Genomic DNA, 27,162 nt, shown 5'->3' with positions numbered 1-27,162 from the left:
TCCTCCTGTCTATCCCTTTCCTCTCTCCATTGACTTCCCTTCTATTTTCATGGTATTTCCCCTCTTTTCCCCTTATTTTGCTCCAGCTCTGGCATATATGAGGAAGCATTCACCCTTGATGTTCTGAGTCAGGTTTATTTTACTTAGCATGGTGTTCTCCAGGTTTATCCATTTAGCAGTAAATGCCATAATTTCAGACTTCTTTATAGCTGAATAAATTCAAGTGTATCTAGACCACAATTTCTTTATTCACTCAGCTGTTCAAGGGCACCTAGACTCGCTCTAGAACTTGGCTATTGTGAACTAAGCTGCTGTAAACATTGTGTGCCTGTATTATGTTTTTGAATTTCATTTCACTGATTGCTTACAAAGTTAGCAAATCAAAGCAAAGAACATTTTTGCATGTGTTTGTTGACCACTTGTATTTCTTCTTTTGAAAAGTGTCATTTAGTTGTTCTTCCCATTCATTTATTGGGTTATTTGTTTGTATTAGAGTAAAGCTTTATTGGGTTATTTATATATTCTGGATATTAATCTCCAATCAGGGAAGTAACTGGCAAAATTTCTCCCATTCTAGGCTCTCCCTTATGCTCTTATTTTCTTTGCTGTGCAGAACCTTTTTAATTTGATGCCATCACACTGATTTGTTTTGGGTTTTATTTCTTGAGCTTTAGGAATATTTTTTAAGAAAGTTAGTACCAGCACCAACCTGGTAAAGTGTTGATCCTATGTTTACTTCTAGAACTTGTAAATTTCTGTTGTAACTCCTAGCTCTTTGATGCACTTTGATTTGACTTTTGTGCAGGATTAAAATAGAGATTTAGGTTCACTCTTCTACAGGAATATCCCTTTTTTCCAGCACCATTTGTGGAAAAGGCTGTCTTTCCTCCAACATATTGTTTTTGGCACCTTTGACAAGTATCAGATCACTATAAAAATGCATTTGTCTTTGTGCCTTCTATTGTATTCCATTGGTCTTTCCTGTTTTGGTGCTAATACCATGCTGTTTTTTCTACTATAGCTCTGTAGTATAATTTGAGGTCCAGTATTGTGATGCCTCTAGCATCACTCTTCTTGTTCAGGATTGCTTTAGCTATTTGGGGATTTTATTCTTCGAAATGGATTTTAGGACTGATTTTTCTGGTTCTGTGAAGAATGTCATTAGTATGAGGACGGCTGTATAACACAGCTTGGAAAAGAAATTAAATTAACTCCACTTGCTGATGACATGATTCTACATCTAGAAGACCCAAAAACTCCAGCAGAAGACTTCTAGAGCTGACAAACAAATGAAGCAAAATAACAGAATACAAGATCGACATTCATAAATCAATAGCTTTCCTATTCACCCATAGTAATTCTACTGAGAAAGAAACCAAGAAAAACATTTCATTCTCAATAACCATAAAAAAAATTGGGCCAGTGTTGTGGCTCAGGGGTAGAGCACTTGTGTAGCATGTGTAAGGTACTAGGTATGATTCTCAGCACTACATATAAATAAATAAAAAATAAAGGTCCTATATATATATGTGTGTGTGTGTGTGTGTGTGTGTTTGTATTTTAAACTTGGGAATAAATCTAACCAAGGATGTGAATGATCCATACAATAAAAACTATAGAACACTGAAGAAAGAAATTGAAGAAGACTTCAGCAGATGGAAAGGCCTCCCACATTCTTGGGTACGTATGATTAATACTGTCAAAATAGTCCTACCACCAAGAGCATTATACTTACCTTCATCTACAAGAAAACATTTTCTTCTATATATTTTTATAGGACAACTACCTTCCTCATTGTAATCAAGTTTTGTTCACCTGATGCTTCTTTATGATGCTCCCTTCCCGTGTCCAATGTAATTGTACATCTTCCATAACTCCCTAAAATCTTATTCAACACAGAAATTTAATAAGTACTTGTTTTTTCTTGTTGGGATTTTCACTTATCTTCTCTTTCATTATCTACTTATTATTTATTAAAGACAATATCATACAACTGAACTCTAGATCTTAGAACATAGATTTTAGATCATTACCTATTCACAAACAATTCTAATTTTAGTAATTTGCTTACCTTTTTCCTAATTGATTGCATGTTGCATGTGAGTTTTATTTAAAGGAACAACTTACATATGACATTATTATTGTTTGGGATTTTATATCAATCTTACACATTTTGATTAGCCCATGTCAAGGTTTTATAACTGTATTAACTGATACATGAAGAGATTCATGATTTCAGCATGATAGTGAAGGTTGGCTATTACTGTCATTAAAACAGGTTAGGATATCTAATATTGCTTTTGAAATCTAAAAATTTTATCTTGCTTTTCTTTATTTTTTATCTAAGACAGCAACATCTATGAAAATCTGATTTCACTAAAGTTTACTAAGTATATAACTTAAAAAAATACATTAAAACATCAATATATCAATCTTGAAAAATTAGATCATAATACTAATATCAACATAAGCATAATATGATGTTTTATTTATTTTGTCTGAATATTATTTAATGGACATTATTTAAGCTTCACATTCTTATTATAGTGACAGCGAATCAAATGTTAGCTATTTCTTTATAAAATTAAGCATTTTAATGATTTTTACTGATTTTAATTAACATTTTCTTTAGTTATTTTATACTGTACCATTTTCAAATTAAAACTTTTATTACAGCATGGATATTTTTGGTGTTTTGAATATAAGTAAATTATCTGTCTACCGAAAAGAAAAAGTTATGCTTCTCTGTTAGGTCAACTGACTATGATACATTAATGCCACCATTGAATTTCATAATGTAAAAGGAAATTAAGCTATGCTTGAAGATATTTTAGAGTTTCATTTGATACACTTGTTAATAATTCTTACTTCTATGTCTTTATATAATTTCCAATATATAATCCAAGTGAACAAAAAGTAGTTTGTTGTATATTCCTAATTAAAAGATTACTGGAATCATCATGATTTTTAGCTCTATTTTGGAAATTTATGACTTGTAATATTTTGATAACTAATAAATGTGCAAAACATTTTTTTTAATTTCCACATCATGACTAGTTGTGTTTTTTACTTACGTACCTTATATTATTAAATGGCAAAGTTTTAATATGAATTAGTCCACAATTTTCCAGTTTTGTATTAGAAAATTATTGCTTTGAAAGAGAACTGAGTTGATATTGTTTAGTTATTTGTAATTCTGAGAAAATAAATGCTGATTTTATTACTTGTCTTACTTCCTTTGACCTAGCACTTAAACAATCTGGGCATCAGTGTCAGTTGCATATGGAGGGTGATCATGGGCTCAGACATGCCCAAGATAGCTGGTGGGTAAGGTGGCCAACTTGGCCTGCCTGATGTTTTCCCACAATTTCACCCATTTTCAAAATTTTCCCATTAATAACAATTGATTCTACATAATTTTGTACTTTGTGAAAACTCTTCTGCGACAGGAAATGTCAACTAATATAAAATATTCCAATATATTTAATAACTATACAAATTAAATCATTTGCTCACTTCTACACTTATATTATCCATAATTACACACCACATCCAATTTTGTGGAGCACATACAGAATCATCATTTATGTGAGTGCTTCAAGGACCACATGAGAACAGAACTAAGACAACGAAGAAGATCTGAGGTTTAGGATGTAATAGTACATAATAGGTTTTAAGTTCTTTCTGTAATTGTGATAATATATACATAGCAATATATACCATCTTCTCTATTCAAATGTAAAGCTCAGTAGTATTATGCCACTATGATTAACTTACATTTAATTAATGTATCAACAATGAATCAACAAAAAAACTTCAAAAAATTACAACATAGATCATAAGCAAAATTATGAAATAGGTAAAGGGGGTTTAAAATCTGGAATTCCTTTCTGTATCCTAATTCTGAATCATGAGAACCCTGCTGATTGCATCAGACACAGATTCCCTACGTATCACCAACAAAAGACAATGACCAGTCCACAAGGCCATTAAAAGCAGCATGCCCAGTACTTCTGGAAATTTCCAGTAGTATTCTACATGAATCCAAATGGTTATGTGATTTAACTACAGACACACAGGAATTAAAAGTTAAAATTTAACATAGCTTATTTCATCTCTAAATATGCACTACTTATTATGTATATTAGGTATTTATTAGGAAGCATGAATTACTGAAGGAAAATGACTATTGAGATGCAAAATATATCAATTTTTTTTAGTTGTAGACCTATGTTACAAAAGACAGTTACACATGTAATTAAATTTCCAAAACAAAATGCTTTCAGAATTGTTTTTATCTTGTTTAATAATTAAAGTTGCTATTTTTAAAGTACCTGACAAAGAGGCAGAATCTGGTTTCATTTTCTCTAATTCTCAACTAGCTGTATGAATCTGGAAAAGCATCTCACTCTTCTGGATATATGTATCTTGGATGCATGAGAGCGTGCGTGCGTGCGCACACACACACACACACACACACACACACACTACATCTATAGAATTTGACATAAATATTTATCTGAACATTGATATAATATTACTCACTACTGACCTGAAAATGGATAAAATAGTAATACCAAAAGCATCTATTTTTTTTTTATGAGACCAAACAACATTTTACTAGGTAACCCTTATTAGTAACCTGATATTTGGAATCCATCTACCCAGGTTCCAGTGCATATAAACTCATCAGCATTATCATACTCCTTGAGGCTTAAAAATCTTTAAATATAAGTATAGAAACAATGGCAGCACTTACGTTGTAGAATTATTGGATTAGGTAAATTATATGAGATGTGTGTAGAACATAGCCTGGCACATAATTAGTGCTCCAGGTGAATTTGTGTTTATTGTGATTACTTTCTTAATTTTTCAAGTCAGAGTTCCCTGAACTTCAAGAAAGATTATGCTACAATAAGAATCCAGAGCCCATCCACTGAGAACAATGAAGTACTACTTCATGGGAGCTAAGAGTCTTCAAGAGTCCTCCACTGGGAGCCACAGGAGACACCTCCACCTGGCAGAGGATCCCTTTCACCAATCAGGAGGCTGGGTGCATTCAGTGTCTGTTATGTCTACCCAGACACCACCATCGTCACCTGCGCTGTCATTATGTCGTCATGTATGAATACGTGAGAGGCTCCAGGAAACTACTCTACAGACACTGGATGAAGCCCTCCAGTATGTACACTCCCAAATTGAAAACTCCACAAGGGACAGCCTAGATCCTTGTCAAAGTGTATGCTGTTAATGACAGGAACAGCAGGCATCTTAACCCATGTGTTCCAGGTTCCAGAGCGCCAAGACACACCACATGGCAGTGTTTAATATGCTAACTACTTAATTTACCCCCTAAAAGTATATCCCTAATTTCTAACCATCAAACTTCCATCAGAAGACTCTTGATTAGGGAGCTAATTCAATCCAGCGCAATCACGGCCCCTTCTAGGAGCTCGTTCTAATCAGGTACTACTGGTACTCAAATGAAAAGACGGTGTAGAATCAAAGTATGCGCCACATCAAGAAAAATAAAACTCCTGAGATAACAAAACCAGCCAGTCCTTAAAACAGCTGTAACCTTGCTTAAGACTGCAGATAGAAATGAAACTTTAACTTGTGTTGTTTCTGGTAAATGCTTATGTTAAACAAAAACAAAAGAACAACAACAAAAACCCCTTAACCTAAGCCAAACAAAAGCAACCCACTAGCATACAGGGTTCCATTCACTAAGGTGAACCAAACAGGTGATTTTGTAACTGTAACTTATCAAAGCATTTCTTTGTTTTACCTCCCTGTTCATTCTATAAATACTTCCCTCTAAGGCTTCATTATATTCCAGCAGTAAAACGCTTTCGGTTTGATGCTTTCCAGTTCATGAATGGCTATTTGCACAAACTCTTTTTAAAATGTCATTGTGTGTCAGTTTTTCTTTTAATAGTTAAAGTGCAATAACCTGTGAAATCTGGTTCCAATGAGCAAGAAGAACACCACTCCTTCCTCAAAGGAGGAATGCACAGAAGTATCAGGTGGACAGAAAGAAAACACTGTGTGGACCTTCAGTGTCCAGGACCCACCCCTCACACTCCTTTGCAGTTCTAGGAGACTTTTGGACACAGAAGCCTGAACATGCCAGGCCTGGCTCTTCTTTTCTTAAGTAGCTCAGACTCTCCAACCTTCATAAACACACAGAGCCTTGACAAGAACCAAAAACACTGTGCCCCAAGAGTCCTTTCTGTTAGAGTTTCTGCACTTTCTCATGCTCCAACAAGAAATCCAAAATCAGAAGCACATTCTGAGAAACAGAAGCTAAGTATTTTTACATTTATTTTATACAGCACTTCACATTTCATGTTATGACAACATCATTAGCAAATTTTTTTCAAGTGATCTCAAAAAATACTTTTCTTATAAATCTGTGAATGTATTCAACTAAAACTTTGTTTTAAGCTGGGCACAGTGGTGCACACCAGTCTGAGGCAAGAGGATCTCAAGTTCAAGGCCAACCTCATCAATTTATCAAGACTCTAAGCAACTTAGCAAGTCTCTGTCTCAAAATTAAAAAATAAAAAAAAATAAAAACGGGTTGGGGTGTGGCTTAATGTTAATGCCCCTGTGGTCAATTCCTAATACCAAGAGAAAAAAAATATGTTAAAGCATGCTTTTGCAAAGATACTGCCTTTTAAATTTATGATCTTATTATTATAAAATGCATGAGACATAAAAGGTCTCATATTTATAAACTTATGATTTCTAACTACAGGAAAATAATATTTAATTCAATGGAAGAATTTTCCTTTGGACTTGATAAACATAATAGTTCAATTTATGTAGCAAATGATAGTTACTCTGATCAAATTGTAACAAAATAAGCCCTGTCATTAGCAATACTTTTTTATAAATTTTTGACAATAATAAGATTAAAATAAATTGAGAGTAAAAGTAATATATTTCAACAAGTTAGTCTGAAAGATTAAATTAAAAGTTTAAATCTTCATATGAAGACTACAAATTGGTTTGAAAATGTTTCTCTCCTTATTTTATATCCCATGATAAGATGATGTTTCAATTCTAAATTAAAATATGAGCTTAAATTAAATAAAGCAGGGCATATTAAATGTAATGATTATCCTTAAAATAATAGTTCACCTTCTTAAAGAACAAAAGCTATCCAACTGATTTTTGTATGTACATTAAAGAAGTTTGGAGTAATGCAAAATAAATTTTAAGAGGGACTCTCAGATGTAAGAATATATAAGAACAAATCTCACCATTATGTACAACTGTAATGTACCAATATAAAATGTGGAAAAAAAGGACTTTCACCTATGCATATCTACAAACTTCATTGATAATGAGCAAACAAGCATGAAAAAACCAGAGCAAAACCCAGGCTTAGAAAGATTAGAGGATGCTTTAGATCATGAGTCAGTGCCTATACAAGAACCAATGATCTGCCTATGCCCACCCACACTTCTCCTTCTACACTGGTTTCCATAGAGCCCCCAAACTTCTCAATTCTACGCCAACAATAAGGAAGAAGTAGGGGAGGATGCACTTACCTGAAAATATAATTGAAGGGTGCATGTGTGTGTGTGTGTGTGTGTGTGTGTGTGTGTGTGTGTGTGTTTGCATGAGTATTTCATATACAAATATGAATATTCTGTTTAGAGACCAGATATGTGATGGAGTTTAACCAAAATGAGAAGATAATTTGCAAACCGTATATAACATTTCAAGTGAAATGTTGTTGAAGTGCTTTTTTGAAAAGGTTTCTTCTGGAATCTCTATCTGTGTTGGAGCTCTCATCCAGTTCATGTATTGGAAAATATACAAAGGGCACATAAAAAGGCAAGTTAGTGAGTTGAAATGATAGGAGATGTCTAAGTCAGTATTCTAAAAAGGATGCAACTACTTTACATAAGACAACAGGAGAAACGAGTGTGAAATAGGTATCTACAGTACATTAAAATATTTTAGCATATAATAGCTATTCAACAATACACACACACACACACACACACACACACACACATCACACATCACACACATTTGGTACCAGGAACAGAACCTGGAAACACAACCACTGAGCCACATCCTCAGCCCTTTATTTATTTAGTTTTTCTGAGACAGGGACTCCCCAGGTTGCTCAGGACCTCGTTGCTGAGGTGGGCTTTGAATTTGCAGCTCTCCTATCTCCGCCTCCCAAGCAGCTGAGAATACAGGCATGCACCACCATGTCTAGCCTCAACAAATATTTTTAAATGACAGTAGGATAAAATTTTAAGAATAACCACATAATTATTTTGTTTGCTCCCCTTTGTTAGGAAAACAGTAAGAAAATGATAACAACTGTAAAACTGAGAAGGTGAATTCTCAGTGCCTTTAGAAGATTTACAGAACTATTTCCTGGAACACTTTATTTACTTTTCTTATCCATATAGATTAAGCAATATATATCTACATTGCCTTGAGTTAACCAAGTGCCTTTTAAAACTATTTATTGGTCAGTGAGATTAATACTCATCTTAAATTTATTTATACACTTTAAATGCTATGCTATCTAAACAGACTGCCTTAGCATTCATGAGTTATGTGATATTATCTCATTTGTGATAATGAATAAAACATTTTTGGTAATTTAGTATAGACAGCATTTTCCAAGGGAAAACGGAACAATGGAGTAAATTGGTGATGATGTGCCATCATTGTCACCATTAGTCACAAATGTGTGTGTTAGGAGCCTCTTTGCACATGATGTTTTGCTGGGCACTTCTTCAAACACCTTATTCAATGAATAAATCAGCAGCAAGATGACAACAATCTTCCCGAAAACAATCAGATGTTAGCACAATATTAAAATGTATGGTTGGGCAAGAGATATGTTTGCCTTAAAAATTAAGATATTATAGGAAGTCCATGTATATATTCAAGATAAAGTCCAACAAAAAATCATGCACCACGTTTTTCAAATGATACTTATCAGGAGCTCCTGTTCTTCAAAAACACCCTTTTGCATTAACTAGAAATCAATTAGAGAAGGAATATTATTACTGTTTTCAAAATATTACATTCATTGGACTCTACTGGCAAAAGAGTTTCATGTAAAACTTTCCTGCAACATGGTCTTTTTCAAAGCTCTAGGATTTGTTTCCAATTTTTCCACAGAGAAGTTCCTTCTTTGCTATCTATTTTCTATTTCAGTGTGTCAAATAGCAAAAACTCAAAATAGAAAAGAAATTGCATGGATTTGTCATGGCACCAAGTATGAGCCCCATTTTTGTTTCCCCTAATCTTGAGGGGAAAAGTGGCTGAGTGGACAATACTTTTTCATCCTCTTAAGGTCCTGTGTTTGTAACCTCATTGCACATAAACCAGTCCCACACTAATTCAAACTATTTTCCAATGTAGCTACTCATATTCTTTCTTACACAGGCTCCATTGTTCATATTTTATATATTCAATTAAAGATTACAAAAGTTGCAACCAAACCATATCAATATCTATCTATCTATATATATGTATATATGTAAATATCAGTCATTTTTTTTCACAAGGTAATTAAGTATATTACATTGTAGGGCAATAAGAATTTTTTTTCTCCAAAGTTTTTCACAGACCACAGCAGTCTGAAAACTCATACCCCTGCATGTCCAGTTTCCAGGATCAACAGCACAGGCCTCACACAAATAGGATGGCTCTTATTTAGAATGCTTCTTTATAGGAGGATTCAGAAAAATGTCCTTTCTTGTTATAACTATGGTGCGAATGGAGGACGCTGTCTGTCCCTCACTAGCAAAAACATTTCCTTCCCTTTCTTTGTTACCAGAAAATCATTCTTCTGTCTTTTTCAGATGGAGTTATGTCCAGAGAAACAAATCAGGGGAGAGATGATTTTCTTTCTGATGCAAAAAGAGACTTACCTCCCTTTTAGCCTAGGTTTGGATTCAGTGAAGAAAGACATAATATTAAAGGTGGTGTACCATCTTGTGGCCATCTGAGATTTTCCGCCATAGGAAACCTAAATTGAATATGCAAAAGTTATGAAAAATACAACCTAATGCAAGCTAATAAGCTACAGGATTTTCAAGTAAAACACCAAGAAAATGTGAGAGAATTCTAAAATGTGTCCTTTTTTTCTAGAATTAATTATGTGCAAATTTTATTATCTCCATATATCTAAGTAAAAGAATATATATTAATACTAAGAATCTACTTTAGTTAAAATTATATAGTCATAAACTTTAAATCATTCTTCCCACAATCTAAGTTATAATTTGCTTTTCTTTATAATTTTCCTGGGGTGTAGTGTTCTTTTTTGTCATGATATAAGCATAGCAATATAACTAAGAAAATAACTTTTTCTCTAAACAACTGTGTTAGTATTAGTTATTTCTGACAGTAATCATATAGCATCTCATGATAGAAATGAAGCAAGAGTTGGTTTAAAGTAACTCTAACATTAATTTCATTAGTTTCATATCACTTATGATTAATTTCACATCATTTCCTGAGATGTTTTCTTGCTTTCTATGTATTTCTTACTATAAATTATTGTTTTCCATTGTCTCCACCACACATATTACCAGAAAGTTTGAATCAAAAAGAAGCTACAAAAATATTGCAATATTTTCAATTAATTGTCTAAAGTTAATAGATTGCATAACTGCTAAAATCTTTAAATCAGAGCACTAAATTATATAATTGCTAATGCTTATAATAAGGCTAATTCCACTTTTTCATTATTTAAAAACACTTTAAAAATGCACCTATACAAAATTATGGGGGAAAAGATAAAAAAAACACTTTCAAAAAAGAAATTTATTATGGGAAATAAAGTATAAACACTTATACTTTTTCCATTTTTCTTCTGATCATTTCCAAATCACAAGAAAGTTGCCATTGGGACTAAGGCTAATCTGTTTAAATATATAAAGATATGTCACATGAGTTTAGAAAGAAACTCATTTTACTGTATTGAGATCAGCCTGGTCTTCCCACTAAGACGTTTGGACAGATGATCACAGCTACTCAGTCAGTGCACACGGTGTGTGGCTGCCAAACTTCCTCCCTCCAGCCATGGATTAGTGACCTTTGGGCAGCTGCCTCTGCAAGGGGAGAAGATGCGTGTGTCTTTTTCTGGGATCCTCCATAGCCATTCTGACTGACTGCAGTGATATCTACTAGTGACAGTGGAGAAAGCTGACAGCTGCAGGCCCTGTTTTGCAGCCAAAAAGCCACTCTTGTGGAGATCTTAGATGAGTATATTAAGTACTTTTACTCGCTCAGCTGGTGCAGTTACTTGAGCTCACTTGGCATGAGCCCTGGCCTGAGAATAGTAAATCAGCTCTTAAAAGTGTCTTCTTGTCATCTGAATTGTAAATGCTCAGTGAGCTAATACGAATCCTCTTTTATAAATAGAGCTGACCCTTTAGTGCTATACTGTGATCAGAAAAAAAAGTTTTTCTTTCATTTTGCTAACTTTTCTCTTCCTTTGCTTAACCGCATTTGCCCTTCTATACCCAGTAAGCAGAAATGTGAGGACAGCTCGAGATTAGGCATCATAAAAGAGAACTCCAGGTGAACCATCTGAAATGATAGCTGCCGAGCTTTCTAATGCTGCCAGGAGCTAAACTTTAAATTGCAGAAAAGAGTACAAAAAGAAACATTCAGTACAGAAAACTCAGAGCAAAAGAAACACTTAGGCAACCCTGCACAGTACTGCTGCTTTTAAGTGGCAGATATTGTCAGACTGTTCCACAAATTAGCGGGACCTGTCCATGACACTTTATTTAGGCAGCGTAAAGAACATTAGAAGTTCATAATTTTCAACATACTATAATCCAACTTTGCAGACGACCAGTTGTGTTGGATTATAACGATTTAGTCCTACTGTAGGTTGGACTGAATCTATATTTACATATTTTCTATATGAAATGATACGTAAAATATTCTTCAAAGTGCAATCACAAAAACAACAAGGAAATCTGAAGACCCAGAAAATGCTGCCACTGGCACAAATCATTGCCAGAGGCACAAAACTTCAAATTTTCTAGCAAAGAAAGCATTCAATTAACAAAGGAGCTAATTGAATTTTCATACTTTAAATACTTGTCAGAATGGGCCATGTTTTACTAACTTCCATTTACCCGGTTCTTTAAATGTACAGTGGCATAAATAGTACATGGTTAATAATTCATTATTAAATAAAAAAAATAAAGAGTAAATGACACTTAATTGCAGCAAGCCATTCTTGGAATTTCTGAACTTAATTGGAAAGTCAAATTGGCAAAATCAAATTTGAATGCTGCAGTGAGACCTACAAAATGAAATAGTTTAGCTCTCCTTGTATGTATGCCCTTAAAAATGAATCTAATTGTTGTTTTATCTAATTAGGAAAGCTCTAAATATCCCATAGATTTTTGTCTCCCTCATTCATCACATTTTAATATTATCAAAGTGTTATAAATTACACAGTATGAGCATTTTACTAAAATAGTTCTAATTGGGATAAGTAATATTTTCTCATTAAAACTTCCCTCATAATTTTTCCCCAAAACTATGAATCTGGTTTTTCATATATATTTTTTTAATCTAACTTAATTTAAAATTAATACTCTCTTAATATTTTCTCTCTATAGGAAAAGCAAAACAAGTCACTTTCTCCACTGGCATAGTTTTACAAAAGGATAAATCAAATCACTCAAAGGGTGTAATTACATTGAATAACACCCTTAGGAAGAAAATTGGTCTCTCAGCTGGGTTTTTAGTTTTGGGTTCCCAGAACCAGCTCTACAATGGATTCTGTTACTGCTTCTATAACTGGCCTTAGGAACACCTTCCCCTATAGATACTGGAAACTGCAAATAATATGATTAGGAGAGTTATTAAGAAAGATAACAACTGGCCCGTCATGGTGGTACACACCTGTAATCTCAGTGACACAGGAGGCTGAGGCAGGAGGATCCTAAGTTCAAAGCCAGCTGTAGAAATTTATTGAGGTCCTGTCTCAAAATTAAAAAATTAAAAAGTATGGTGATATATCTCACTGGTTAAATGCTCCTGCAGGCTATTTGTGATGGAAAAAAAATAAGTAATGCTACAAATCATATTAGACATGTTTAAAATTGTTTGGTTTGGGACTTAGATCTGTTGAATTGCTTAATTACTAACATTTAACTCTCCAAAATTATTTCTTATTTATACCAGTTTATAATGCCCCTAAATGAAATATTAAAATGCAGAAAAGCATTCAGGCTGTAAACTGAATCAACTGCAAGGGATGAATGTATGGACAATTCATGTTCTTAAAATCACTGCTACAGCTTGGATCTCATCATCCTTTTATTTGGTGAGGATTATAATTAGCTAACAAAAGATAGCAATTGAAAAGTCACATGATAATTTAACTTTACATTTCCCACCATTTATTTTCTAATATTTTAAACATCTACCATTCATCTCACCATGTGTATTACTTTTGTTTAGACTTTGAATTTTCTCATCAGAAAGATCCAAAGATCTGAAGTTCTGTCACTATACAGCCACCTTAAATTTTTTTGATTTGGTTCTTAAATCTTTTCTCTCTCTTACCCACTTATAGATACACACAATAGTGTTCAGTAGTAATTATTTAGTGAAATAGCTATTATTGAGTGTATACATATTTCTTTTTTAAGAGAGAGAGAGAGAGAGAGAGAGAGAGAGAGAGAGAGAGAGAGAGAGAGAGAGAATTTTTTAATATTTATTTTTTAGTTTTCGGCAGACACAACATCTTTATTTGTATGTGGTGCTGAGGATCGAACCCAGTGCCATACACATGCCAGGCGAGCACGCTACTGCTTGAGCCACATCCCCAGCCCTATACATATTTCTTTTTGAGAAACGGCCTTGTTATGTTGCCTATGTTTGCAGAGGCTGGCTTCAAACTCACCATTCTTCCATTCTTCTGTCCCAGTAGCTGGGATTAAAGTGAGAGCCCCCATATGCCTTGCTAATATTTTCTATTAATAAGAAATGCATTAAAATTAATAATAGCAATAATAATAAATCCATTCTACTGAATGTAAACACCTATAACTTGTGTTTTAAAAAGAAAATCAATGGTAATACAGATGCCAGAAGTATAAATTATATAAGGTTATATAAATTACATGAGGAATACGTTATGGTTGACAATATCGTAAAAAAATTCAGTATAAAATTTGCAGAAGCTACATCTCATACTTCCACCCACCAATTCTGCCATAATCTGTACAACCCAAAGACACAAATTATTTTCTCTAGTACATTTTTCACAATAGGTAGCCAAGGAGCATCAGTACTTTACAAAGTGTCACCATTGACCTTTAAATTTGATGGAGGTGGGGTAGGATGGGTTTCAGGGTGAAATAACTTGAGTAACCTGTTAAGAACACTATATAGCCACTTTAAAATTTCACCATGAACTTTACCCATTGAAAGACTTAAGGAAGTCCTGCAATAAGTGGCATATTTGCAGGAAGGCTGCTTTATAGGTGAAGAACCAGAAATGCAAGTTTAACAACAGTGGAAGAAATGTCCCCTGAGAACTCACTTATACCTCAAGAAATTAAATTGCAGAAAAAAAAAAAACTTATTTGGAGGTTTTCAACTTTCGTGGATACATCACTATAATTATTTAACCTTATGAGTAAAACAGTAACCATATTGATGACTACACTGAATGGATATTTTAGGAACATAACTAAGTACAACTTCAAATGAGGAAAAACCAAAGATTGTCCAAAAAAGGCAACCTTTGAGCACATCAGCCTGTTTGTCATAAATCTGGTTTTAAAAGGCCCTGTAATTGGCAGCTGCAGCCAAGTTATGGTGAACGATGCTATTTATGCTTTGACATTGCACTCAGTCTCCTTTGTTCAACATTAAGAGAAATCACATTGGTTGAGACTAGAGTTATCTTCAAATATGAAAAACAAAAATTAATTAGAAAAAGAGAGGCCCTGACAGAGAAGAAACTCCACCTGAAAGTCAGCAAAGAATAATTAGACATCAAAGAGCAGGGAGCAGGAAGGCCACCAGGACCGGATCTGGGGAGATGGCAGCAGTTCACTCCCCACACCATGGCAGTCAGCAGGGCCTTGGTGTGGTGACGCAGGTCTTCCTGAGTCACAGTCCCAGATGAGCCCCGACAGACATTCTGCATAAGGTGGGTTGTGCCACTCAGAGAAGACCACTTCAGAGGCTCAGCACTTTTTCAGCAAGAAGCAAATAAGCCGGAGTGCTCCCCAGGGCAACAGAGTTGTGCAGCAATCACCCTGGTGTCTTTGACCCAATTAAGCATCTATGCAACTAGCCGTGAACCTGCTCATTCGCAGACAATACTCAGAGCTGGTTATTTGTTATATTTAGTGAGGACTTGCAAAGGCACTCAGGAACCATGGCCCACTGCTCCTCCTTACAAACACAATGTCTGAATCAAAGTCATATAAATTAGATTCTATGGCATACATACTGTACGATTTAAAAAAAAATTATTATAATGGTTCATAATCATTATGAGATTGATTGACAATTGACAGTTTTAACTTCTTTCAGCCTGCAAAGGAGCATGTTCTAATCAAATCATCTCTCTTGAGATTTTAGAGGAATGATACTCGTGTTTAGAAATAAATAACAGACTGAATTTTAAAATGTATAGATTTTATTATTATAATCCTTTATTTAAAATTTGCATAAATTGATGCATCACTATAATAATTGTGTGAAAGAAACTCCCTATTTAAGTTTTAATTTAGGTAAATTATTGTAGAATTTTTGTTGTGATCCAATTATTTCCCAGGCCATGCTATGACATACTGAAGTTTTATTCTTTCTCAAAATGTTATAAATTTTACACTATGAAAAAGTTCAATATTATAGAATGGTAAAAGTGGTATAAAAAATAGAATAATATAAAGCAATCCTTGCTAATACTTTTGTACAGAAAAACAAACAAAATGTGAGAGCTCTATCAAGAAGTGTCTCCTTAGTTTTTATGGTCTCATGAGATCTACATACATCCACATGAATTTGTGGTGAAGTGGAAATGCCCAAATCAGCAGGTACAGATTGGTAAGAGACCACCAAAAAGAGCACTGAAATCATATGGGTTGTAATGTATCTGGGTTGTAACACTGAAATCCTCCCTGAATATGGTGTTATATCAGCACTTTATAAGAGGAAATGTTAACTGATAAAAAAAAAGAAACACACACACACACACACACACACACACACACACACCAAGGATACTTCAACATAGAGACAATCTGAGAAAGAGCAGTGTGGCATAGAGTAGGAAACTGGAAACAATGGCTGCAGTACAAAGGAGGTCTCTCCAAAAAACCTGGAAGGTCTTCATGATCCAGCTTAAAGACTATTCATGAAGTTGTGAAAGTCACTCACACAAATGAAAATCATATAAGGCTGTGACATCTCATAATACATTTCTTCAAAAATATTTTTTTTTATTCATCAAGAGAAGTAGTTTAAGGTACACATTAAATTAGTCAATTTAGGAAGAAAATGAAGGTAATTGCTCATATAACAAATGATGTGAAGGTGAGAATTTAGATGGAAGTAACCAGATGAAGAGACCGTGGGGAATACTTAGGAGATGTTAAAGAGATGCATCATGAAATGCTTGGTAGTCAATTAGCTGCTCCATCAGGAGTAAAGACCATTTCAGGATGATAACCAAATTTAATACAGGATGATATAAGATGTGATCCACAAGATGGCCAATTTAGGAAAAGGATCAGGTAGAAGATGTTGTGGTAGATTGAGTGAATACACAGTTAGTTCACTCTTTCTGTAAAGGGCTTTTTGGATTTCATGGATTTCTACTCATTGTTATATCCTTGCCCCAGAGGATGAATATAAGGCCAATTTTATGGAATCTGGCCATATCCAAATGAGAAGTTTTTGCCAAGGAAATGTGAGCAGAAATGATGTTTACCATGACCTCAACTAAGAACACATTTTAAATGTGGTTATGCAATAAGGATTAGGCTCCTGACTTCCTACCCTCTGCCGTGGGATCACTGTGTCCCAGATAACGTGCATCCTTTAGCTCCTATCCAAAAATAGAAGTCACAGGGGGAGTCCAGGAAAGCTGAGCTGAGACACAGTTAACCTATAGCCCTCAAGTAATGCAAGCAAGGTATACTGGTTGTTATCATCTAGTGAGGCGATGAAGCTGTTTGTTAGTAGAGGAAAACCTAATAGTAAACAGTGCTTGGTTCAGTTCAATATTTACTTAATTACTGACAAATCTAAAGATAAATGGGCAGTTGTAATTCATTTATGCATAGGAGATATAGAATTAATAAAGGAAGTGACAGAAGTTGAACATGTAATAAGAAAAATCTATGTCCCCAACACTCTTGGCAATAGTGAAAGGTATTCAATGGGGTTAAGTTATTCTTCCTGGAACTAGGCAGGAAATTGTCTCCATTATTTCTTTCTACAATTCATATTTCTAAAGTAAAAAATTCCTTTTATTCAAGAAAAGCAGGAAGAATACACATAATTTAGATGGTTTACATGAGCAGGTTTGAGTTCTGTAAATTCACATTGTACAATGATGACTTAACGCAAATCTCACTTTAAATCATGATACCTACAGTCTCTCCAGAGATTACTATCTTGGCAATCATTTTTAACTTTAAAGAATAATCTAATACCAACAATAGAAACATAGTTGACTCATGTTTGTTAATGACCTAAAGTACTAAGATGTTTGATTTTAACACATACAGACTTTCCCTTTATTTCTATCTATTCCAGTCTTGAGTATTAGGTGGACATTTTCTTGTGTGAGTTCACAAGATTAAGCCCTTCCAGTGTCTCATTATTAAGCAAGTTAAGCTCTTATTTTATCAGTAATGTGGATTAGTTTTATCTTTTCCTAACTTTCTGACCCTCTCAGATTAATGCAACTGAAAGAGAATGAAGCATTTATAGAATGATGACCTTGCCAAAAATAGAGTTCATCTGGGTTCCTGGGTCATTGGTGCAAATCATCTCTGTCCCTTGTAAATGTTCTAGTAATAGGTAATTTCTGGACAGCACAGGGCCCATCTTTATAATAAAAGTCACAAGTATTTCTGAACATGTGTTATTTATACCCAAGCCCTTAAGAAATAAAAATATGAAAATAAGGAACTTCAAGAGTTTGTTAGTTGGTAACACTTGAAGGACAGTGTCTTCTTGATACTATATCCCCAGTGTTTATCCAGTGCATGGTAAGCACTAATCAAAGATTGAGAGATTCCTTTCTTAACAAGGCAGTTAAATAATGATGATGAGTACAAGAATGCACATAGAGGACATAAGAAGTGACTGAGGACACATGGCAAAGATCAGATGTACCAGTGTGATAAATTAGTTGACTGTTAAAAGTAAGTTAATTAGTATGCTTTGTAAGATGCAGATAACTTTTGATTCTGGCACTGGACACCAGGGACATATGAAAGTGTATTTAAGCAGGGCGTGGTGGCACATGCCTGTAATCCCAGTGACTCAGGAGGTTGAGGAAGGAGGAGGCTGAGGCAGTTGGATCAAGAATTCAAAGCTAGCTTTGGCAACTTAGCAAGGCAATAACCAACTCAAAGAGACCCTGTCTCTAAATGTAATACAACAAAAAAAAAAGGGGTATTTAAGCTGCACATCTATGTAGTAATACTCAGAAAAGCAGGTTATCCTAGAGAGAGTTGCTCTGTACAACAGGTACAGGATTCAGTTTTCAGAAACCAAACTACAAGGGAAATCAAAAAGAAACACTGTTCAACATGACTCTGATTTTATATTCCATGGGTGTTTGAGCATACAGAAAAAAATAACTATGTAAGAATATCTCAAAATTCAGAATGGTGAGCAGGAGGAAATCAGAGAATAGAATTCTATATCTTGGATCTGTAATACTCTCTCTGTATAAACAGTCAAGGTATGTTTCAGTATCTGCCAATGGAATGGCAAAAGGATAATCCTCTGGGAAGATCTAAAAGATTGAATCTTAGGGTTAATCACCCCACAATTTTATATTCTCTTGTAATTCTACTTCCAGTTCTTTTTTAGGAATATAAATATTGTATGGATTCAAATGTTTTATGTAGTTATTGAGCAATTTAAAAAATAAATTTTAAATTTTAATTAAGTAAAAAATAAGCCTTAATTGGTCTCAGTTATCTTATGGATATGGAAATAGAAACAAATGTGTATAATCGCATACATGCAAATGTAATGTTATTTTAACATCAAAAATTCTAAATATTGCATTTCTTCACTTGAAGATGAAAAGAAACACCTTTTTGCTGAGATTAAAAAAAAAGAAGGAAGGAGAAAAGTAAAATATATGGCTTAGTTGAAATCTAAAGTATGGAATTACATTATGGTTATTTCCTAGAACACCCTAAACTGACTATGGCCCTTCAGGTAAAAGAAAAAGAAAGCTAAGTAAATTTAACACACATTGTTTATTATGTCATATACTGTTCTATCTAATGTCCATAGTACATTTTTTAAAAGGACACCATTATTTTCAACTTTTAGACAATGAAAGATGATCAGAATGTTTAAGGAAATCATGAAAGGTCACAGAGCAAGAAAGGAAAAGAAGTCCATATACTTATCTCTGTCTTATTTTTTCAAGCAACAAGCAGGTATTAATCATCTAAAGTAGTTCAGGAGCTACTTTAGGTAATAAATTTAGGAATTTCATGTTCTCCTGTATTCTCAGATAAATCATTTAATCTTATGGAGTCTGTTTCTTCATTTATAAAATGTAGATACTTCTTTACCTCTCATATAAAGTTAAAACAATTACATGACAATGTTCAATCTTCTATTGAAATATTAAAGTAGATAATTGGTGCTTTATTATTAGCATAAGTAAATATTTATAGTTGCATTGTGGAAGATTAGCATAGAATTTAAGTATTGAATAATTGTTCCAAAAAATAATTCGAAAACACCTTTTTAGGTAAAGGAGAGTAAGGACAGAGGAAACAAAAATAAATAAATAAATAAAAGTGGTTAGAAAATACATTTTGAATTCAAGGCATGAATTTTCTAAGTGAAGATGAGAAGTATGTAATTTTACTAGAGATAGGTCTAGGTGGATTTATTAAACCAAAAGACGACAGATTTGATGTCACCTTGAAGGGTAGCTGAGCTATATGTTGTTGTGGTCTGAAGTGGTAGAAACTGAAATCAGCAGCTCAGAAAAAAATGAATTTGAAGTATGAACATTATTAGATTACAATTGTGAACAGTACAATTGAATCAACAGAGATGGGAAAAAAAATTAAAGAGCAAAAAATGATATATGAAAACCAGACAAAGTAGCTGGATAAAAGTGAAAAGTAAAGATAGAGAAAATAAGATGGAAATAAGAATTAGTGAAGATCTTAGCCTCCTCTAGGGCATTCTGATTTACTGTTAAGTCAATTTCTTCATATATAAATAGTGATACTATTCGGCACATATAAAATACAATATTACAGAGCCATCATGAGAGATGATTGCTGCTATGAGCAATTTTGTTGAGTTTAATACGAGGATTAAATATTTAGAAAATCCTAAATAAATATATTGACTCTGGTAGTCTTTTCATTAAAGTTGCATCCATATCATATTATGTTTTTTTCAGAAAATATCCAAATTTGTATAGTACCAAAATTAACAAAGATAATGTTATTACCAGGATTTAATGGGCTAACTAGAATCAATTGCATATTTATAGTTGCAATATCAAATTAAGGAGTTATTGCTCAACTTGAGATCTAGTTTGTATCAGGGAGCCAAAATTATAAGGCATTCTTCCAGAGTAAAAGCCCATAATTGTTTTTATGGGCAGGGTGAGTGAAGATGAGTGAAGCAAACATTTATAGTGAATGAATCCACCCATTAATAATTTAGATTGACTGTAAGGAGTTGGTCACTGTTTTGTTACAAAAGTAGACTTGAATTCTTAAAGAATTTACTTTATTCCATAAGCAATTAATTATATATTAATGACCAGTTATAAAATAACGAAAGCATCATAAATTCTAGAGAATTAGATGGGACATTAAAATCATGTATTCCAGTGATTTGAAAATTTTTATATTATTAAAACTTTTTATTCAGATGATACCTGATGTAAAAATCATTTTATAAAACATAAAATCTGGGTGAAATAATTTAATATGCTTTAGGACACATAGGTCTGAGTAAAATTAACAGTCACTGAGGAAAATAATGAAATATGGTTACAAAAATGTTATTAAGCAATGAAGCTGCCAGATATTATCAGAGAACATACAGATCTCAGGTACTAAATCTTTTTTTCACATAAATATTAGTGGCTTGTGAACGGCATAGAGATGGGTTGAAGCATACACACTCAGTTCTGATCTTAGGATGAGATAAATACCTGGAGAAAGGTATAATAGGATATAAACATTCACCCAAGAATCTCAGATCACCTGGAAAACTCTAAACTTACTTTATTACCTTTGAAGTTAATAAAAAAAAATTAGTAATAAATTAAAGTCTGAGTTTACACTATTAGCTCAAGAATTTTAATTTAATTTTATTTAATCAATTTAGAAGGAACTGGGTTTGCATTGCATCCAGGAACCTGACAATATTATGCACAACTTTCCTGAAAAAGAAGAAACATGAAATCCAGCCTCCAGAATTACCCCCAGACAGTTATCACAATGATGAACTTGCAAACAAAAACTTACAAAATACATGTGGAAGACACTTGCATTAGGTGAGTCAGCTGAAACAACTGATGAGAGAACCAAACCTACAAGTTCTGCATATATACTTTGAAACAATGCAAAATAATCACATCTCCATGTCTAAATAAATAAACTAAAGAAAGAAGTATCTATCAAGAGCACTCATCTTTTTAATCGACTTAGAAAACTTGTAATTTAGGTACATAGAAATGTTAGAAGCAATACATAAACACACATTTTACAAATGATGGTGAGGTTAAATTAGATAGAACTGAAATAGAATTAATAAAACTGAAAACGAAAACAAAGAAAGGACACAGAAACAAGAAACTAAAAATAATATAAAATAAATCTATAACAGATTATTAGGCATGTTGGGAAAACAACAACAACAAAAATCCAGGGCTATATAACAGGGTTTCTAGGAATAGATATTTATAAATTAGTAGGATCAATAAGTCAAAGCCATTGTTTGTCTCCCAAAGTACGTGGGTTGGAAACTTAATTTCCCGGATGAAAAATTGTTGAGAGATAATCAGATGGGATTAATGCTGTTACTCTGGAGTGATTTAGTTGTTATGGGAGTGGTTTCCTGATAGAACAAGTTCAACTCTCCATGCCCGTCTGCCTTTTGCCATGGGATGATGTTGAATGAAGATGCTAACAAATGTTGGCTCCTTAATACTGGACTCTCCTGATTGCACAACCACAGTAAGAAGTAAGTCTTTTCAGACTGGGGTTGAGGCTCAGTGGTAGAGCACTCACCTAGCATGCCTGAGGCACTGGGTTTGATTTTCAGCACCACATAAATAAAATAAAAGATATTCTGTCCACCTAAAACTAAAAAAAAAAAAAAAAATGAATATTAAAAAAAAATAAGTAAGTCTTTTCCTCAGAAATTACCTAATCTCAGGTATTCAGAAAGTCTAAAGATTCTTAAGCAAGACAAATGAAAATAAATTCACTCCTAATTATTTAAACATTAAATCATATTTACAAAACAAAATTAAAAATAAAAACCACACAATAGCCACAGAAATAAAAGCTTTTCTGTAATAAGATAAAGAAGTGAGAAGCAATTGACTTCTCAATGCAACAGTTATAACCAGAAGAAAATGAAATTTAACTATATTGGCCAAAAATTGCTCTTAAATATAGGAATATATTGCACTGAGCTATCTTTCAAAAATAAGAGCAATTAAAAGTGTTTTATGTAATCAAAGTAGAGCATACCTAAATATAATTTGTATAATAATTTTAAATTCTTACGTTAGAGACAATAGAGCTTGGTTTCTGGACAATAGTAAAATGAACTTCTCAAATTGAGAAAGAAATGATTCTAAGTGTCTTCACTCATAGACACATACACACACACACACACACACACACACACAAACACACATATTTTCATGGCAAGTATAAAAATTAACTGATTATAGATTTTAACATATATATGTATATATATATGTGTGTGTGTATGTTAAAATGTTAATATTATTTGAATATATATATAAAATATGCATGTTAGAAATATGACTAACTAAACTAGCCCTGAAGAGAAAAAACAAAATAGATATTTTACTTTAGAAGAATAAATAAAATGAAGGAAAGGAAAGTTTCAATCTGATCTAAGGAAAACGAGAAAAAATAAAGTAAATTAGCATATAATAGGATGAAAAAAAGCACAAAATAAAATGGAAAAATAATCTAAATATATTTGCAACTACAAACAGAAATGGGTTAGATTAATTTGACTCAATGCATGTATTTTTCAAAGTTATCTCAAAAATATGTAGACAGAAAAATAGGGCATGATGCTTCCACATCAGTTAGATATGAAAGGTTACAGCTGGCAATCACTCCTGCAGTAATAACTAAGAAAAGAGAAACTGATGAATTTTTTAAATCATCTATTTTTTAAAGCATCCCTGAGCTGTGAATACAAAGAACTCTCAAGAGTTCAATTCATAGGAGGAAGAACCCTCCTAGTTTGTATATGAGTGGCTGCCTTTCTTACAAAGATGGGTACTTGTTGATCCTAGACATGAAAGTCAGATAACTGCTTGATTCAGGCTGGGGATGAAAGCACCAGGGGGCATCCACGTGGACAACCTGAGTTGCCCACGCTCTTCCTGTGCTGTCACATGAAAGTAGCTCTTTCTCTCCTTGTTGATTGGAATGAAATATCATTGCAAAAATTGTGAGTCTTCTCCTTGTGCACTAGTTCCTGGACATAAGGCTTCGACTGTAGCTCAGAAACAGCTGAAGTTTAATAGGATCATGGCTCTGTCTCCTAGAGAGAGTGCCCAGCCTTTGGGACCAAAGCCTCTAAATCTTCAGAGACCCAGAGTTAAGGGGTTAAGAACTCAAAATTCTGTCAGTGGATTGTTTGGCTAATAGAAAGAAGATTGTCTATGCCTACTGTGTTAGTAAGGATTCTCAAAAAAATAATCATAATTAATTATAATAATAGTTATATGTGATAGTTTTATAATGATAATTTATTTTCTATATATAGAGAGAGGGGGGAGATTTTAAGAATCTAGCTCAATTGACTCATGCGATTATGGAGGCTTGGCTAAACCCAGGCTGCTGGCAGAATTCCTTTTTATTTAGGGGAGGACTGCCTTTGTTCTGTCACAGCTTTAACTGATAAAATGAGTCCCACACACGTTTGAAGAACAATCCGCTTCATTCAAAATCCACCAATTATATGTACATGTCAGCCAGGCTCAGTGGCACCCACCTGTAATCCCAGGGACTTGGGAGGTTGAGGCAGGAGGATCAAGAATTCAAAGCCACCCTCAGCAATTTAGGGAGGACCTAAGCAACTCAGTGAGATCCTATCTTTAAATAAAAGTCTCTCAGTGGTTTAGCACCCCTGAGTTCAATCTTCAGTCCCTCCCAAAAAAGAAATGTAAATGTCATCTAAAAACATACTCATAGAAATATCCAGAATAATATTTGACCAAATACCTGGGCTCTGTGGCCTAGCCAAATTGATAAATAAAATTAACTATCACACCTTCTACAGGTTGGTTCCCAGACACTTATTATTATTACTGTTGAGGACACAATATAAAATGGAGGACTGTAATTCAATATATATATATCATGTTCAATGACACACAATTGCTGAGATAGCAAATCAGCTGCACTTTGGTAGTTCACAGGATGGCTCTAGAATCCCATCTACTTTCATATGGTATGGAAAGAAATGCTGTCTCCAAGGGCCATGATCATTGTCCTACTCCAATACCTCCTTTCCTTTAAATGGACCACTATGTTAAATTGTATAATATGAAGGATTCTATTAACCTATTTTAAGGCACCAGCATGCCTATGTGTCAACCAGGCTGGAGACCAGAAAATGATGCTTGCTGAGACCTCTTGAGCATGAATGAAAAATTCATATCTGAAATAGATATCAATCTGTTAAGAACAAGCCACTTATCTTTGCAAGATGGAAGGTTTAATGTGGTCAGTAGACTCCTAAGTGACTGGTAACTAGTGTTTCTACTTGGGTATTCAATTGACAACTAGGTGAGCTGTTTCTATTTAGTTGTTCAACACTTATTTTGTAATGGATATTCTCTGGTGATCATTAATATGTGATGCAAAGATATTTCCACTCCTATCTACTCCCGTGTATTCATCCACAAGAAAAACTTGTCTTCTACTTTCTATAATTTTTCCTTTCATGCATATTAATAGCCAACGAGGCCATTTACCAGTGTCCATAGCTCATATACATTCTTTTCTTGAAACAATATGCATCCTATATTAAGTCTGCAACAAGATATAACACTCAAGTTCAGTTCATTGAAGATTCTCCATTGCTACTGTCTTCCAGGGTAAACTCTGATGTTAGCTATAGTTTTTGCTTGTACTAAACCATTTTACCCTCATCCCAGATGCAGAGCACCTACCAAAACTGAAATATGGCATATGTTATATAGTATGATGATATAATATATAATTATGTAATAGTGATATAATTATAATGTAATAATCATAATATAATAGAATTAATGAATATTTATATTCCTTAATAATATAACTCTGGATTATGATTGTTAACCTGTTTTAATGCACTTATGACAGGCTTATTGAAATAGTCACAGAATTGAAAACTTGGGACTTAATGTGCTAATATACTGAGTCAAATTAGCCATATATGAGCCATTTGCTTTGGATCCTCTCTTCCTCTGACCTCCTGACATATTACCCATCCAATACAGTCCTGGAGTGAGCTGAGGAACGATGCCATTGCAACCACAGGAGTGACATAGGAGTCTGGACATACGCTAATAATGTGAAGGATAATTGGGCTTTATAAATACCATAGTAAACTAGAAATCAGAGAGCACTGTCACAGATGAATAAGGGTATTTCAAAACAGTGAAAAAATTCAACAGAAAGACCTAAAAATCTTAAATGTATACTCACCTAAGGATGTAGTATCATGCATAAAGAAATTTTTAAGAAAATGAAGTCAAATTAATAATTGTATTTGAAGATTTTAACAGTAACACATTCAAACAATTGATAGAAAAGGTAGAGAACAATTAGAATACAGAAGATTTGTATGAGACTGTTAATTAACTTGAGCTAATTTGATACGTAGGACATTATTTCCAATGACTTCTGAAAACATACTCTCCTCAAATGCATAGAAAGCTGAAATAGAAAACTGATTCACAGAAAAACTTTCAAGAAATTTCAAAATCCTTTGGCCTGAGAGATAACAATCTGTATAATAGCAACCAATTGAGCTTATGGTATGCATCTAAGGCTGGGACCAGAATGGACTTTGCCACTTTAATTGATACATTACAAACTAAGTAAGATGTAATTTAACACTTTATAGGCCCAAGAAATCAGACCAAAAGAGCAAATTTATTTCACAGAAATTAGAAGTCATAAAATTATAAATATAAGGACATAAATCAATGAAGTAGAAATAAATATAAAATTGATAAAATTGATATATCAAAATACATTATTTTCAAGGAATAATATAAACAGAACTCCCCATAAGATCAATTACAGAAATAAAACAGCATGAAGCAAATTATTGATACTAGTAAATTGGCATATGATTACAGATCCTAAAAACATGAGAAAAACATTATTAGCAGACTATGCTTAAAATCACATAAAATGTGCGATGTATTTGAAAAACGACTTGAAAAACAGAAAAGAAAAAAATTGAATAGTTCTTCATCTGTCATATTTTAGACCCATATGAACATACAAATCATGCAACTTTAAAAATGACTACAGAGCCGGGTACAGTGGCAGATTTATAATCCCAGCAACTGGGGAGCTGTGCAGTACGATGGATCACAAGTTCAAGGCCATCTTCAGCAATTTAGCAGGGCCCTCATCAACTTGGAGAAACATTGTC

General features: G+C 33.6%; 1 long non-coding RNA gene across 3 annotated transcripts in view; it reads right to left on the bottom strand.

Moving 5' to 3' along the window:
• LOC110599401 (uncharacterized) overlaps positions 1–27,162 on the bottom strand; it is a 156,187-nt gene that overhangs the window by 25,748 nt on the left and 103,277 nt on the right. For 2 of the 3 annotated variants that reach the window (XR_013426160.1, XR_013426159.1), the window contains exons 6-7: positions 12,925–13,001; positions 9,921–10,018 (exon numbers count right to left, since the gene is read on the bottom strand). This is a non-coding gene — a long non-coding RNA (uncharacterized LOC110599401). The remainder of the gene's footprint in view (positions 1–9,920; positions 10,019–12,924; positions 13,002–27,162) is intronic. The other variant, XR_005737366.2, reaches the window with a different exon arrangement.

This window comes from Ictidomys tridecemlineatus, chromosome 9 (assembly GCF_052094955.1).
Source record: "Ictidomys tridecemlineatus isolate mIctTri1 chromosome 9, mIctTri1.hap1, whole genome shotgun sequence".
Lineage (NCBI taxonomy): Eukaryota > Metazoa > Chordata > Mammalia > Rodentia > Sciuridae > Ictidomys > Ictidomys tridecemlineatus.
The sequence above is the reverse complement of the archived record's forward strand: the minus strand, read 5'-3'. Positions and strand labels throughout refer to the sequence as shown.